Source organism: Pygocentrus nattereri, chromosome 13 (assembly GCF_015220715.1).
Source record: "Pygocentrus nattereri isolate fPygNat1 chromosome 13, fPygNat1.pri, whole genome shotgun sequence".
Lineage (NCBI taxonomy): Eukaryota > Metazoa > Chordata > Actinopteri > Characiformes > Serrasalmidae > Pygocentrus > Pygocentrus nattereri.
In genome coordinates, this window is record NC_051223.1 from 9504404 (window position 1) to 9521883 (window position 17480).

The 17480-nt window shown below is 38.6% G+C and overlaps 1 long non-coding RNA gene across 1 annotated transcript; it reads left to right on the top strand.

Annotated features, from left to right (window-relative positions):
- The first annotated feature begins 3355 nt into the window (after positions 1–3355).
- On the top strand, positions 3356–15833 carry LOC108441175. The gene is made up of 3 exons (XR_001858911.2): positions 3356–3521; positions 13814–13917; positions 15564–15833. It is a non-coding gene; the product is annotated as an uncharacterized LOC108441175 (long non-coding RNA).
- The last annotated feature ends 1647 nt before the right edge of the window (positions 15834–17480 follow it).

A 17480-nucleotide genomic window follows, 5' to 3' on the forward strand; every position in this document is an offset into this window, starting at 1 on the left:
TGGTGCTTTGTAGAACCATTTTCAAAAAAGGTTCTACATAGAACTATATATAACACCACAACAGCTTTTTTTGTAGAAGCTTCATGCGTCTTTATTCCAGTTTAATCACAACTTAAACCACATGTAAGTGTCGGGATCCAGAGCAGTCCAGCCTCCACCCTGGATCTCCGACGTAGTATTACAGCTAATTAACTTTTTAATTAACATTCTAAATTGAATTCAGTCTGTTTTCTAATATTAAAAAGGTTATTAAATCAAAAGATTAAAAATGTTCTTGCAAAGTATAGAAAGCAATACCGCCAAAAAGTTTAAAAGATTTTCTTGCAAGAATGAAGAAGATGAAAAACCAGATTTCAGCCGTTGGTTCTATTGAAAGAAAAGGCTTTTATTAAGTTTCAGGTGACAAGTCGGCTTCCGGATCGCCAACAAGGCAAAGATTCAACACGTTACACCAGTTTTGATAATGTTTTTCGAATATGCTCATTGCCCCTCGGCAGGGCGCTGTCTTCACTCCTCCTCTCCAACTCCTCAAACTTCTAGGGTTTCCATTGACTGTCATTATATTTGCTACTTTAAATTTACTTTTTGACACCTCTATACTTTGTCTGACAAAGACCAGTTTTACGACTTCTCCATAATAGCTTTTTTAATTATTTAAGAGTTACGACCTGTTCCTGCTCGCTGCTTATCTATCTCCTCACCAAAAGCTAGCTTGCTTTTAATAAAAAGAGCATATTTCTTACAGCTCATATCTGCTCTGCCTGGCACAGACACCTCTTGCCTAGAAGCATTAGGCCTAACTTTCCTACCTAAGGCAGCCTGTGCCTTAGATACAATGACTCTATACTCTAGTTTAATAGTTTCTAAATTAATAATTGCTGCAAGCCTTTTATTAATGATAACTCAGAGATATATTTTATCATAAATCCCTACGTAATACTGAATGTGTTACCATGGAGACAGGGTGGGCTGCTGCTCCGCTTTGCGTTGGTCGGACAGGCTGTGGGCTGGATTTCAGTGCATTCAATGCCACTTTGGTTAACCCTTGAAAGCCAGGTTTATTATATATTATACAACAGTGAGTTCCGGCCACGCGAGCTGATTGGTCGAGAGGTGTTCTAACTGCTGTTATTTCACCATAACATCACAGGTTCTACACAAACACTGTATCACTCTGCTGAGACGATATTGCTAAGCAACGACTCTGACAGCTGTAGGAGACGCTCAGGCCGTTCCAATGTTTTTACTTCTTACTTTGCCACAAACAGAAAACGGACACTGTTATGATCACATTTGACCAACTCTGAAGATCAGACGACGCTAAATTCCCAACCTGTCAGTCGGTCTGTGTGGAGCTGGAGAACAAACTGCCGGCTGAGTAGCTAGAGGGCGGAGCTCGTTACTCTGACGTAGCAACAAGCTGTTCGTTAAGGAGCCATAATTTGGAGGAAGGAACTGAACATTAAAACATAGTAAACGCCGCGTTCACAGCCCAGTTTATTCATTTCTTACTGTATTTATTTAACTGTTGTATTAAAGCAGTAGAACACTCAAGGAGTGTGTTATCACCAATATGTTATTATAACAATAATGTTATTTCATGATAACACACGACCTCTTGTGCTCTATTGCTTAGCTACAGCTTACTACCTAACGGGCACCCTTCTTATAGCAGCACTGAGTACCCAAAAAAGAGGAAATGCTAATTATAGCAGCATTTAAACACAAATCTTTTACCAAATCTTTTGCCATGTACCACTTCAAATAAACACATGAAAGACAGACTGCATGATAAGCAGTCGGTCCCAGGGACTGTATTCGCGTCTGTACTTCTGCGATTTTACTGTTTGTGCTAGACAAGTTAGCCACCTTGCTAACGACTGTGTTAGCTCCTTGGCTAACTGCAGCTGCACACCCCCAACCACAGCGGTTATCTTTACTATTGTGGAGAGTTTTTATGTAATTGTTCTCACTTTTGTGTTATTAATGTTTAGGGTAGGCAAGATAGCTAGCTTCCTAACGGTTTTAGCTGCATACCTACCATGGCAGGGATCTTCATCTTGTTTGTTACAGATCAATGTGCTGGCACTATCCTCCCTGGAATATCATTATCTGTTGTAATTTTGTTCATGTTGTTATGTTTACGGCCAGCGAGCTAGCTAGCTATCTAACAGCCCCAACAGAAAGGAATTTTTTTGCCGCCAATCTTCCAGTCCAGCCTCCATCAGAGAACTTCTGGGTTTCTCAAGCACTAGAGGGCGCAATATTTAAATGCTTAAATATTGTAATATAAAAGAATAGAATCATTTCCTGAACAGCATAAAACATTTTAACACTGCTTTTATATTTTTTAAGAGTTATAGGAGATTAAAATGGCACTTCATGTACGGCCATGACATCATTGAGAACGAACAGCCAATGACCTGTTCCGCTCGCCAGCCAATCAGCACTCAGCAGCAATAATGTTAGCGTCCTGCTGCCCAAAACCCATTTACTGTAGAAAAAAGGAAATATACAGGTGAGATTTATTTCCTTTTATTAAAGGAAAACACATCCTTGAAAAGGGTGCGTGAAACACATCCTTCTTCTGTTTAAAATGAAAGGCAAGTTCTGGGCGCATGATTAGAAACTATTAAAAAATTTTAGCTGTTTAGTGGCATTCACCGCCATTCATTGAGGACTCACTTGTGGGTGCCCTCTGCCGTTTAGCAGCTGTATTTGATATAACGGGAGAAATAGGAAGTGGCCAGAATCCTCAAAAATCGGCTCTGCCTCAATCACAACCATTTCGCAAGTTAACGCAAACTGCAAATGTGTACTGTGACTGGATTTAGACTCTCCCACTGGGTGACTCAAACAGGCCGAAATTTCACCTCCAACTTCGAAGAGCCACACGATAGGTGTTTCATCTTCTCTGGAGCCAAGAGCCTTTGGGCTTCACTCAGCACACAAACACGAGTGGCCTGTCTGAATCTGACAGCTCATAAAGTTTATGTCAGGACACGTTAAGCCTGCGTGTCGTCCTCGGCGAAATCCCCAGCGCAGTGTACACGCCATGTCTGTCATTGTGCTGGGGGGGCAGCGGGGCAGACTTGTGTTGCACTGATTGTCCTGAAGCATTTCTTCCAGCTCACACACTTCATACACACACACCGGTGTTCTGTACGTGTCCTGCACACACAGCACTGTCTGCATATGCCACCTGACACCCTGTAACAGATTCGTTCATCCAGCTGACAAACTTTATCTGCTCACTCAATCTCCGCTGCGGTGCTTGGGCCCCTGCAATTGCAATTCACCCCCCCCCCCTCTTTCTCTCTCTCTCTCTCTCTCTCTCCTCCCTTTTCCCCTCCCACTCTCTGGACTCTCCCCCTATATATTGTAACTGCTCGTATTTTTTTCCTCAAGGACTTTTTCCCAGAGCAACATCTCTTTTTGACACATACACAAACTCTCATCATGCCAGAGTCCGCAGACGTTCCTGCCCAGTGCCAGGTGCTCAAAGAGGAAGTGGACAAATGGTGAGGTTCAGTTCCATAAAGCAATAATCTTTACTTTTAATTACTACTTTTATATGCTTAATAAATACAGTTACTAACTACTTTTATATGCTTAATTAATACAGTTACTAACTACTTTTATATGCTTAATAAATGCAGTTACTAACTACTTTTATATGCTTAATAAATGCAGGTACTTATGACTTTTATATGCTTAATAAATGCAGTTACTAACTACTTTTGTATGCCTTATAAATGCAGTTACTAACTACTTTTATATGCTTAATAAATGCAGGTACTCACTACTTTTATATGCTTAATAAATGCAGTTAATAACTACATTTATACACTTAATAAATGCAGTTACTAACTACTTTTATATGCTTAATAAATGCAGGTACTAACTTTTATATGCTTAAGAAATGCAGTTACTAACTACTTTTGTATGCCTTATAAATGCAGTTACTAACTACTTTTGTATGCCTTATAAATGCAGTTACTAACTACTTTTATATGCTTAATAAATGCAGGTACTTACTACTTTTATATGCTTAATAAATGCAGTTACTAACTACATTTATACACTTAATAAATGCAGTTACTAACTACCTTTATATGCTTAATAAATGCAGTTACTAATTACTTTTATATGCTTAATAAATGCAGTTATGTATTACTTTTAAATGCTTAGCAAATTCAGTTATTTACTACATTTAAATGCTTGTTAAATTTAATTACTATTTTGGCATGCTTACTCAGTTTAAATACTTACTATTTTAAATGCTCATTGAATTCAATTGCTTTTTTGCTTCTTTAAATTCAATTGTTTAGTACGTTTAAATGCTCAGTGTTTACTAAATTCAATTGCTTTGAATCAAATTGCTCATGAAAATGAATTGTGACTATTAAATGCTCATTAAATGTATTTACTATGTTGAAGGGGAATTTTTTTCTGCATTATTCAATCACTATGCAAATAAAGTCATTCAGAGTGGTTTGGTGTGAAATGGTTCAGATGTCTTTACAGTGGTGGTAATGGGAACCAGATGTCGTCATGACTACAACACAGATATAGACATTTTATTTACCATCCAGAACCACCAGATAACCTACATGAGTCTTCTGTTCTTTTATGGAATGTTGATGATGGGAAAACAGTGGAAGCTCTGAAAAAAATAGTTTTCTTTGGGGACTTTTTTCTTGATGTGTATCGTGAACAGATTTAAGAAATTTGTTTTTAGGCCAAAACTTTCTCAAAACTTAAAACAGCGTCTCAGTCATCAGGCAGTGAATTCATAACCATTTCATGTAGGAACTTTTAGAGGTGGACGTCTGGTTCCTATCATCACCACTGTGAACAGTTCTGACTTGGTAAGTTTCTCTAGAACAGAGTGTTTCATACTTAACTGCTCTGAACGACTCTGTTTATACCTAAACCAATTAATTATGCAGATGACTTTGAGGACTCAGGGGAAATTCAAATTAAATTAAATTGAAGTTAAATTTAGTATTTGTGATCTGAGAATGATAGTAATATGATTGTGTTGTTTTAATAACTGCCTTTACTAAATAACTCTTGAAGATCCATCTTTTTAAGTGCACACTTTTAAATTAAAACTACATTTTTAAACCCTTTAAATGAACTTATATGCAATTATGATTCTTCAAGGATATTTTAGTAAAGACAGAACCATGAACACGCAAAGAACCCTTTGCATGATTAAAGGGTTCTTTACATCATGCAAGGGTTCTTTGAGTGTTCATGATTCCTTGTAGAACCATTTTCTTTAGCAAAAAACTTTGAAGAACTGTAATTTTTAAATTTTTAAAGAAAATGGTTTTATAAAAAAACATGAACACTCAAAGAACCCTTTGTATGATTAAAGGGTTCTTTGCATCTAAATAGATGGAGAACATGCTGTAGATGGTCCTGTGTAGAACAAAATGTACAAGTTTTTCTACAGTTGAAATGTATCGCTGTATCATATTTGTGTTATCTTACATTTCACCACTGTGAAAAGCCTCTGCTACTTCACGCACCAGCCAGCATGTGAGATTAAATCTCAGAGGGGTTGAAAATTAACCGGGCTGGAGTTAAGATGACCTAGTGAAGGACGTAAGGCAGACAGTATGAAGGGGTCATATATGAAGAAGTGATGATGCAGGCGGCAATTCATTCTTGTGCTGCTGTGTTAAAGTGTGTTCCTGCGACTTTGAGGATTCAGCGTCACTATAAGTGAGAGTAAAACTAATATGACTGTGATGTTTTGATATGTTTTTCATAATTGTCAGTACTTTTATCTAGAACACATTGTTTGTTCCTACCTTGCTCCTTCCACTCTTCAAAAAGATGGTTGTTCATGAGTTCTTTAGTAAAGAAAGTGGTTCTAGATAGAACTGTGAATACTCAAAGAACCCTTAGCATGATTAAAGGGGTCTTTGCATCATAAAAAGGGGTCATTAATCTTAAGATTAATGGAGAACGTGCTGTAGATTGTTAGAAGCACCCTTCCTGGTGCTGTATAGAACCGTCTTTAGCCAGTAAGTACCTTTTTGTTTGTTCCTGTGTTTTGGTGTTTAATATATGCTCCTTGCTTACACTCTTCAAACAGATGGTTCTTCAAGGATGTGCTATAGATGGAACCTTTTTTGAAAAGGTTCTATATAGCACCTAAAAGGGTTCTTCTATTATTACAAGCTTAGCATCATAACAATGGAATCATCCTTTTGGGACCCTTACAGAACCCTTTTCAAAATGCTCCTATGTAGAACCATCTACAGCACATTCTGAAGAGCTCTTCCATGATGCAAAGAACCCTTAAATCATGCAAAGGGTTCTTTGAGTGTTCATGGTTCCTTATAGAACCATTTTCCTTACTAAATTACCCTAAAAGAACCATCAGTCCTCTTCAGTAGACTGTCTATGTTGAAGCTTTATGCATGGCTGGTTTTATGTCATGACCTTTGAACTACATTCTTAAAAATGGTTCTTCAAGGGTTCTTTAGTAAAGAAAATGGTTCTATAAGGAACCATGAACACTCAAAGAACCCTTTGCATGATGCAAAGAACCCTTAAATCACGCAAAGGGTTCTTTGAGTATTCATGGTTTTTTATAAAACCATTTTCTTCACATAAATATTACAAAGTTTTTTGCTAAAGAAAATGGTTCTATAAGGAACCGTGAAAGAACCCTTTAATCATACAAAGGGTTCTTTGAGTGTTCATGGTTTTTTATGAGTTTTCTTTACTTAGAAATGACAGTTCTTCAAAGTTCTTTGCATCATGTAAGAACTCTTCAGAATGTGCTGTAGATGGTTCTATTTAAAGGATCTTTTTGAAAAGGGTTCTGTATAGCACCCAAAAGGGTGTTTCTATTGCCACGATGTTAAACTTGTAACAATAGAAGCCTTTTCAAAAGGTTCTACAGCACATTCTGCATCAATCTGAACAAGCCTTTTATGATGCAGTTCATGATGGTTGTTTATGGTTCCTTATAGAATTATTTTCTTTACTAAATTACCCTTGGAGAACCATCATTTTCAAGTGTATAATTTAAAACTATGTGCTTAAAAAGATGGCTCTTCAAGGGCACTTTAGTGAAGAAAATTCTATAAGGAACCTTGAACACTCAAAGAACCTTTTGCATGATTAAAGGGTTCTTTGCATCATGAAAATCATCTCAGATTGCTGAGAATGTGCTGTAGATGGTTTTGTATAGAACCTTTTTGAAAAGGGTTCTATGTAGCACTAAAAAGAGTTCTTCTGCTATTACAAGCTTGACATTGTAACAACAGCAGAACCGTTTTTCAAAAAGGTTCTATATAGAACCATCTACAGCACATTCTCAGCAATCTAAGGGACTCATTGTCCAGCGAGATGGACGTCTTTATCGTCTGGGTTCATTTAATGATTAATGTTGTGGTCATTTAATGAAATGCAGCCGAGTCACTGCAAAGCTTGTCACTTCAGCACCGTCGCTAAATATAAACACAGATCAGGTGTAACATCATGACCACCTCCTTGTACGCTCATTGTCCATTTTATCAGCTCCACTTACTCTATAGCTGCACTTTGTAGTTCTACAGTTACAGACTGTAGTCCATCTGTTTCTCTGATACTTTGTTACCCTGTTCTTCAGTGGTCAGGACCCCCATGGACCCTCACAGAGCAGGTACTATTTGGGTGCGAGATCATTCTCAGCACTGCAGTAACACTGACATGGTGGTGGTGTGTTAGTGTGTGTTGTGCTGGTCTGAGTGGATCAGACACAGCAATGCTGCTGGAGTTTTTTTTATACACTGTGTCCACTCACTGTGTCCACTCACTGTGTCCACTCACTGTCCACTGTCCACTCTATTAGACACTCCTACCTTGTTGGTCCACCTTGTAGATGTAAAGTCAGAGATGATAGCTCATCTGCTGCTGCACAGTTTGTGTTGGTCATCCTCTAGTCCTTCATCAGTGGTCACATGACACTGCCCACAGGACGCTGTTGGCTGGATATTTTTGATTTGTGGACTACTCTCAGTCCAGCAGTGACACTGAGGGGATTAAAAACGTCAGCAGCACTGCTGTGTCTGATCCACTCAGACCAGCGCAACGCACACTAATACAACACCACCATGTCAGTGTTACCGCAGTGCTCAGAATGATCTACCACCCAACTAGTACCTGCTCTATGAGGGTCCATGGGGGTCCTGATCACTGAAGAACAGGGTAACAAAGTATCAGAGAAACAGATGGACTACAGTCTGTAACTGTAGAACTACAAAGTGCACTTATACAGTAAGTGGAGCTGATCAAATGCACAATGAGCGTAGAAACAAGGAGGTGGTCAGAATGTTATTCCTGACTGGTGTATAATAACGCTAAAAGGTGGCAAATAAAAGATACAGTCTAGCAGGCTGTAATGTTTACGAGGCTTTTTCTATGCCTTTACACTAGTAATAGAACAGCACTAATGATCATCAGTGTAAATATCAACTGAGAGGAACTGGCTTCCGTGTCTCCACACAGTGCCGTGTTTAGCAGGAACTCAAGGTAATGTATATCTGCAACTTAAATATAGTCACCCTAAAATAACCCACGCACGCAGGACATGGGAAGGATGGCAGGTCATTTGTCCTGGATTCCTTCATAGGGGTCACATTACAAGATTCGCTCTGCCTCCGTGATAGAGAGTATAATTGTGGTAAATATGCTAATCTATACAGAAGCATTATGTATGACTAGATCCGATTTCATCAAACGTCACATTCTGAGCTTCACTCAAGGGATTCCATGCTGGGGGCAAACAGCATACAACTGTTATTCTGAGTGCGTTTATATGCACTTAATTACCTGATCATTAATGGATTTCTACAATTATCTGATTATTCAAGTGATCGTTTAAACCACACTCAGATTCTTAGATTGGATTAAGGCCTGTCAGCTAAAGAGTCAGGATTTGAGCACAACAATGGGTTTCTCAGTGCATGTGAACTCTTACTCTGATTTCTTTCGTTTCTCCCAGTCCATGTAAAAACAGACTTTTGGATCGAAGCTGAAAGCAGATGCATTTGAAGAAAATATACATTTAAATATTCTTCATCTTCTTGACGATGTACTGTATGTTCGTATTTTCTGGTAAAGTGTAGTGGTTGGTAAAGTGGTGAAGTGTAGTGGTTGGTGTAGTGTAGGGGGTAAAATCTCTGCCTTCTACGCAGTAGATTGGGGTTCAATCTCCACCTGACAGCACCCTACACTATACCAATAAGAGTCCTTGGGCAAGACTCCTAACACTACCTTCACCTCCCTGTGTAAAATCATCAAATTGTAAGTTGCTCTGGATAACAGTGCCTGCCAAATGCCGTAAATGATTTGATGTTTAAAATAAGCCAGTTTGAGTTTTATGCTACGTTTATGTCACGTTGTACTCTGTGAGTTTATTGACTGAGCAGAAATCTGATTGCTGTCTGAGTCACATAGACCCGGAGTTTTCCGTTGTCTGATTACTCAAGATGATGAAAACACAATTACTGACACAATCGAATAGTCTGCAGTTATCAGACTATTCAGTGCATATAAATGCATTCAATGATGTGCCAAAGTATTAGTTTGCTTTTGCAGTTTAAGCACCTTAGCTATGAAGTGAGGCTAATGTACAGTACTGTGCGAAAGTTTTAGGCATCTAAGCAAGTTTTTAAATAATTGACTTCAGCAGGGAGTTTATCACAATATACATTAGAATAAAGTCATATTCATAATTCAAATAAACATAAAAACAATAATAACTAACAAGAATTTCTTGGGTCCATATTTTTCCTTGACACCCTCACAGCCGCCACAGAGTTCTCAAGCTATGAGGCTAATGTAACTGACGAGTAATGAGAGCTACAGCAAGTAGCATTATTTTCCCGATGCTAAGTGTTCAGCTATTTGTTATTTGTGTATAGAGTTTGCTCCGTTTTGCTATATCATATCATAATATCATATCATAACTAGATAACTAGCAATGAAAGCATTGTACGCCAATTAGCGCTGTTTGCGTGATGCTAACTGTTTATTCCTCATTTGGATCCAAAGTTTGCTTTCTTTAGTTTTGCACTCGAGCTACGAGGCTAATGCAGGTAATAAACTGATTTATGTGGGAAATTCAATTCAGTTCAGTTCAGTTCAGTTTGGTACTGGTGATGTTTTTCCCTTTGCAGTTTGCGCCGTGCTAAGACATCATTCCTTGTTAGCTGCATTAGCCCTTAAAGCTGAAGTGCGAAACTAAAGAAGCAAACTTTGGACACCAGTCATGTCCTGGCAAATGAACTATATTTAGATATGGAGGAAAACTATGCAAATTATAAAAAAAAATAAAAAGAATCCTTCATTGCTGTTTGTACGGTCTTGTATTTGTGGCAGATTCTACGTAACATAAATGTGAATCAGAAATCATCAGCGGTATAAAATTCAGGTCCAGAAAGTAAAAACCCTTCCCAGGATTTTGTTCCAACTGCCAACAGCTCTACTGGTGGTTTGATCTAACTAGAGAAGCCATGTCGTTGGAACAAAATCCTGGGAAGGATTTTTACTTTCTGGACCTGAATTTTACACCTCTGGAAATCATAACACATTTTCCCTGCGTACTGTGATGTATTAGGGCTCTGAGTGAGCTGAGCATTGAGGTGAAACTACGATATTATTTGTTAATAGTACTTTTTCCTGCCCACTGGTGCACAGTGACATCAGAATAGGGTTTAGAGGTGGGTCACAAGTTGCTACATTTTGACAGAAGATTAAGAAAAAACAAGAATTTTGTCTTTTAAATTGTGCGATGTGATGAATCACAATTCATATCTTTTATAACTGAGATAAAAGACCAGGTTTGATTTCAGGTTGATTTAATTCACAGAGCCAAACAGGCGGCACCCCACTGACTGTTCTCCACTCTTTAATCCACAGAGCCAAATGTGTGGCACCCCACTGACTGTTCGCCACCCTTTAATTCACATTGCCAAACGGTCAGCACCCCACTGACTGTTCTCCACTCTTTAATCCACAGAGCCAAATGTGTGGCACCCCACTGACTGTTCGCCACCCTTTAATTCACAGAGCCAAACGGTCAGCACCCCACTGACTGTTCTCCACTCTTTAATCCACAGAGCCAAATGTGTGGCACCCCACTGACTGTTCACCACCCTTTAATTCACAGAGCCAAACGGGTGGCACCCCACTGATTGTTCTCCACTCTTTAATCCACAGAGCCAAATGTGTGGCACCCCACTGACTGTTCACCACCCTTTAATTCACAGAGCCAAACGGGTGGCACCCCACTGACTGTTCTCCACCCTTTAATTCACAGAGCCAAACAGGTGGCACCCCACTGACTGTTCTCCACCCTTTAATTCACAGAGCCAAACGGGTGGCACCCCACTGACTGTTCTCCACCTTTTAATTCACAGAGCCAAACGGTCAGCACCCCACTGACTTTTCGCCGCCCTTTAATCCACAGGTCCAAACGGGCGGCACTCACTGACTGTTCATCACCCTTTAATTCACAGACCCAAACGGGTGGCATGCCACTGACTGTTCATCACCCTTTAATTCACAGAGCCAAATTGTGGAAATGCAGAACACTGATATTACATAACAGCTGAAGATGGTAACCTACAATCTTTCATTTCAAAGGACAGAGGTCAGGGACAGGAGTCATTGACCCTGTGCGCCTTTCTTTGAGTTGAAGGAAAACGGGCTCCTTCAAAACCTCCTCCAGCATCAAATTTAGCACACATGCACGTGCAGCACCATCATACATCACAAATCGCTATCCACCTGGCATGTATGTTAGCCAGGTAACACAGTGTTTGGATTAGATATTCAACAGAAAGAGTTGGAGGTGGGTGATATGAGGATATGTTATTATAATTGTGATAAATTGCATTATGATACACTCTTCTGAGTAGATTATGGGAATCATACCTGATAGCAAGAGGGTGGTGGACCACTGTCGGCCCACTCATGGCAAAGCTGACAGTTCACTGGTGTTTTGCTCAGTGCTTTCTGGGCGGCCCACCAGTGTTTAAGCAGAGTAATAGACAAAATTCCAGTTATTATCGCTTATTTTTCATTTACAGTCCAATTTACTGATTTTTCCTTCCTTCCTTTCCTTAGTTATGCTTTGTAAATTAGTTTAGTAAATCATTTTTAAAAAAATCATTTTATTTCAGGCCTAGTTGTTATTTTTTTCTCTCAGTTGTTTGTAATATTTGTTTATTTTCCAAAATAAAAGGCTGCGTGCATTTAAAATTTGAGGAGATTGAACACTGGCTAGAGCATGTATGCAGGGCAATAATCTGGGAGGTCCAAGGGTGAACCAGCAGTAGCATGCCAACCTTATTTATGGCATTTTGGCTGACACTCTTATCCAGAGCAGCTTACAGTTTGATCATTTTACACAGGCAGGTGAAGGTAGTGTTAGGAGTCTAGCCCAAGGACTCTTACTGGTATAGTGGAGGGTGTTTACCCAGGTGGGATTGAACCCCAGTCAACAGCGCAGCTGGTAACGGTGTTAACCACTACACTAACCAACCCTTATCAAACTGTGTTATGATACTGATAGAACGCTGTGCAACTGCATGAGTCATAAAAAGTCCATTTAGACCAATTATTGAGAGCCTGTAAACAACAGTCAGTGTAGATTAACTGTATAGACTAGTAACAAGTTGCTGATTGGATGTCAGACCATTATGATGTCATCACATTTTATTAATTCAGTTTTTTTTTAAACAATCCCTTTGATTTTTATTCATTATTAGATTCTATTATAACTGCAAAACTGAATTAAAAAATCCTCATATTCATATTTTTATAGCCCTTTTTAAATGCAGTGCTCGTGGCTTTGTTGGTGCATTTTGGTCCAACTTGTTTAGAGTTTAGAAGTGAAAAATGTAAACAAACAAATCAAAAAAGAGCTGCAATGATAAAATAACTTTGTGAATATTCTCTTGAATATTATCGTCGATATTCAGATATTCTATAACAACAATAAGCTCAAAATATATTTCACTTTTATAACCAAACCATGCGTTAAACTCTGCTGAGAAAGATTTATGGTTCTTTAGTAAAGAAAATGGTTCTATCCAGAACAATGAACACTCAAGGAACCCTTCGTGTGATTAAAGGTTCTTTGCATCATGAAAGGGTTCTTCACTCTTTTTGAAATAGAATGTGCTGTAGGTGGTTCTATATAGAACCTTTTTAAAAAGGATTCTATATAGCACCAAAAAGGGTTCTTCTACTGTTACAAAGTTAAGCCTGTAACAGTAGAAGAACCCTCTATGGTGCAATAAAGAACCCCTTTTATAAACTTATTTTGGTTATTTGAATGATCTTCTTTTGAATATTTTGTGAAATTTATCGAATGTTTTCAAGTACACACTTCAAAAGATGGTTCTTCCTGGGTTCTTTAGTGAAGGGAACCCTGTGCATTTACATGCTTAAATGTTTTTTTTGCATGGTCAAATGGCTCTTTAGACTGATGGAGAATGTGCTGCATATGGTTCTATATAGCACCAAAAAGGGTTCTTCAGTTGTTGCAAGCTTGACGTCATAACAATGGCAGAACCTTTTTTGGTGTTAAATAGAACCATACACCATTTTCCATCAATCTAAAAAACCATTTCACTGTGCACAGAATCATCTTAGATGGCAAATGGTTCTATGTAGAACAGAGCCAGTCCCTTTTTAAAAAGCATACTGCATCATATTTATCGACCACCCTTAGCCAGAATCTATTAAGTGATGGGAGTTTGTAAGCCATTATCTGCTGTTGTCCGCCCGGCAGTGTCCAAGCGAAGGGACCAGAGGGCTGTAAGGAGCTGCTGGAGGCTTTTGAGGCCTGTATGAAGAGCGTCGCTGCAGCCTCTTGAGAGGAAGAATGTTTCAAAGGTAAGGAGCACTTTTTCCATTTCTAATATCTGTTTTAAATCTGCTTTAAAATGAGTTGTTTTTATTCTGAACACTACCCTTAACCCTTGTGCATTGTTGGGTCTGTGGGACCCGTTTTCAATGTTTACCAAAAGATAAAAATTAAGTCACTTATTATTATTTCAACCACAGATTCTTGGCCTTTTCTCATTTTCTCTGAAGAACATATAAAATAACCCATTTTCAGTGTCTTCACTCCATTCACCCCTGACACATTTATATTACACATGTGGTGTTGGGCTGAACCCGCCGGGAGTAAAAGTGTGGAGATGCTGTGTCTTTCACTCTGTTCTCCTCCTACGCCTGCTGTTTGTGTGTGTGTGTGTGTGTGACAACATGGACAGGCTGCTGACTGGCTACAGCTGCTACAGTACAACCCTACTCTGGAAACTTGTGACATTTTAAATATCTGGTATTTTACATTAAGTATTATGGCTGTATTGATTTAAAAACAATAATGTGGTGGGTCCAGTAGACCACCTCAACACCACACCAGGGTTAGGAAGATCATCTAAAAGTATCACATGAAAAACTGTGCCCTCTGCTGCCCAACAGGAAGAAACTAACTACAGCTAACAACCTGGCCATGAATCAGTCAAGTTTTGTTTTAATTCTCTTTCGTAAAACAGTAGAAATGTCACTAACAGAGCAAATGTGTGCAAATTTAGACCGTTTAAAAAAAAGAAAGTGTAATTCTAGTAGAATACTTAGCTAGCTACATGCTATTCTTATGTTAGCATTGGCCTACCATTTGCCTAGTTATCACATGCCCTAGTCATTTCACCCAGCTATTTGTTACAGAATTGGATTTGGATTGGATTGGCTTTTTTGTTCTTTAAAACAAACACTTACCTCTTTTTGCTATTTATTCCACTGATTTTTCAAAAATTCTACACAATTAAATGGTCAATATGTAAACAGAGTCGATCAGAGTGGGTTGGTGTGAAACGCTCAGTTCTAGAGAAACTTACCGAGTCAGAACTGTTCACAGTGGTGGTGATAGGAACCAGACGTCCACCTCTAAAAGCTCCATCACAGAAAGTTCCTACATTAAATAGTTATGAATTCACTGCCTGATGACTGAGATGCTGTTTTATGATAATTTTGAGAAGATTTTGGCCTTAAAACCCATTCATGCTGGAGGGATACTTGCAGGGTGTTTTGACGTAAAATAGTCCCCAAACACTTTTATTTTTTTAATTATTTTCCCATCATCAACATTCCATGTAAACTCAGAAGACTCGTGTAGGTTCTCTGGTGGCTCTGGATGGTAAATAAAATGTCTATATTTGTGTTGTAGTCATGGCGACGCCTGGCTCCTATCACCACCATTGTAAAGACATCTAATTCTGTAGGTTTCTCTGCAAATGAATAATTTCACATTAAACCACTATGAATGACTTTGTTTATATTCACACAACTGAGTTATACAGAAATTTTGAAAAATTGGTGGAATTCCCCTTTAATTTCAATGATGCACAATGTTTGACATGCATTCAGTCTCCATGCTTGTGGTCAGTGGAGGGGAGGAAAAGGATCTTGTGGACCAGTCGGTCTGAGTCAGCCGTGATCTCATCTGCCAACTTCTTCACCGTTGTGTCACACAGGTGCTCCTTCTTTGGGTCCTCCAATATCCCTGCATTCCTTACTGTATTGTGCGATGGACTGAACCATTTTAATGACTGCGGAAGGGGTGTCGATGCTGGAAGTCCGGGAAGCTGAAATGGAGATGTCTTGAGGATGTGACTGATAATGCCATATACAAACATAACAGCAAGAAGAAGCCACTGTATTTATATCTGGTGATCAGTTAGTTCTTTATGTATGAAAAACACTGTTCAGTTAAGAATTTTCAATAAAACCAGTTTAACTGTTAATGTTTGGGATTTTTTAAAATGAAACTTGAGGTTGATTGTTCACTTTTGAGGGTTTTTTTTGCACATTCAAAGAAGGATTCCACAGATTTTCCAAAGTCAAAGTCATGGTTCACTGAAGAGAATCAGATCAGATGTCTTTACAGTGGTGGTGAGGGGAAACAGGAGTCGCCATGACTACAACACAGATATAGACATTTTATTTACCATCCAGAACCACCAGAGAACCTACACAAGTCTACATGAGGTTTTCACACACGCATATATATATATATATATATATATATATATATATATATATATATATATATATATATATCTGTTATTGGGACAAAGCCTCATATCTCCAAAATGTTACATTTACAGGAAAAGGAAAAAAACATGCATTACTTTCAATGTAAGTCAATGGAACCAGAATTTTTTCCAAGTCATTTTTGCCCATTTATTTTGGTCCATTCGTCATGAAATGTACACACAATATAAATGTACACACAGTATAAAGGCCAACATGTATTTTCAAATGATGTGTAACGTGGAGTGAGGTAGCGGACGCATGTGCGGAGGTAAGCGACTTTTATTGAGGGCAAATCCAGAATCAGGGTCATAACGGTCCAGGGTCAAAGAGCCAATACGTACAGAACAGGGTGCAGACATGACAAGCAACACAAACAACCAAACAGCTCTAACAAAGACCAACACATCAAACAAAGACCAACACATCAAACAAAGACCGATACAAAGACCAGCAAAGACAAAGTGCAAACACAGGGCTTAAGTAACAAAGGGAAAACGAGGGAAAGGTGAAAACATTCAGGGGCGGAGTCACGAAACGAGGAGTAGCACTACAGATACCAAAACAAACGCATGGACAGGACTGGGAGGGGCCAATCGTTACATTATGTCAAAAACTGAAATTCGACAAAAACGTACATATATATATATATATATACTCGTGTATGTATAAACATATAATATAGATGCATACAAATGTAATATACATACATATGAAAAAACTAGCTTTGCTTTGCCTTTTCTTTGCTTCACTACGCCACCATGTAACCCACGATCAATATATTTTTTAAAATGCAGGTTTTAAAGCCAAGATCTTCTCAAAAATATCATAACACAGTGTCTTAGTCATCAGGCACTGAATTTACAACCATTACACGTAATAATAACTTTCTGTGAGGGAGCTTTTAGAGGTGGACGTCTGGTTCCTATCACCACCACTATGAACAAATCTGACTCGGTAAGTTTCTCTAGAACGGGGCGTTTCACACTAGACCACTCTGAACTGCTCTATTTGCATTGCGACCATTTAACTGTGTAGAAATCACAGACAGTTTTAAAGCACAGACAGTTCACAGCGTACTGAGTTGAGTGTGAGAGCTGTAAAGGTTAAGAGATTAAGAAATGATTAAATAAATATTCTAATTGGCTTTGAAACTATAGAAGGCAACTGAAGCTCCTGGTGTCAGAAAACTGACTACTAATCGAATAGTTGAATAAGTATGTTACACAGAATATTTTCTGTGAATACATTACAGCACTCATTTATAGTTCATACAATAGCACAGGGAGATGCTTTGCTGTCGTCATAGCTTATGATTTCTATGCTCTTGTGTTGACAAGACCATTTTGTATGCAAAC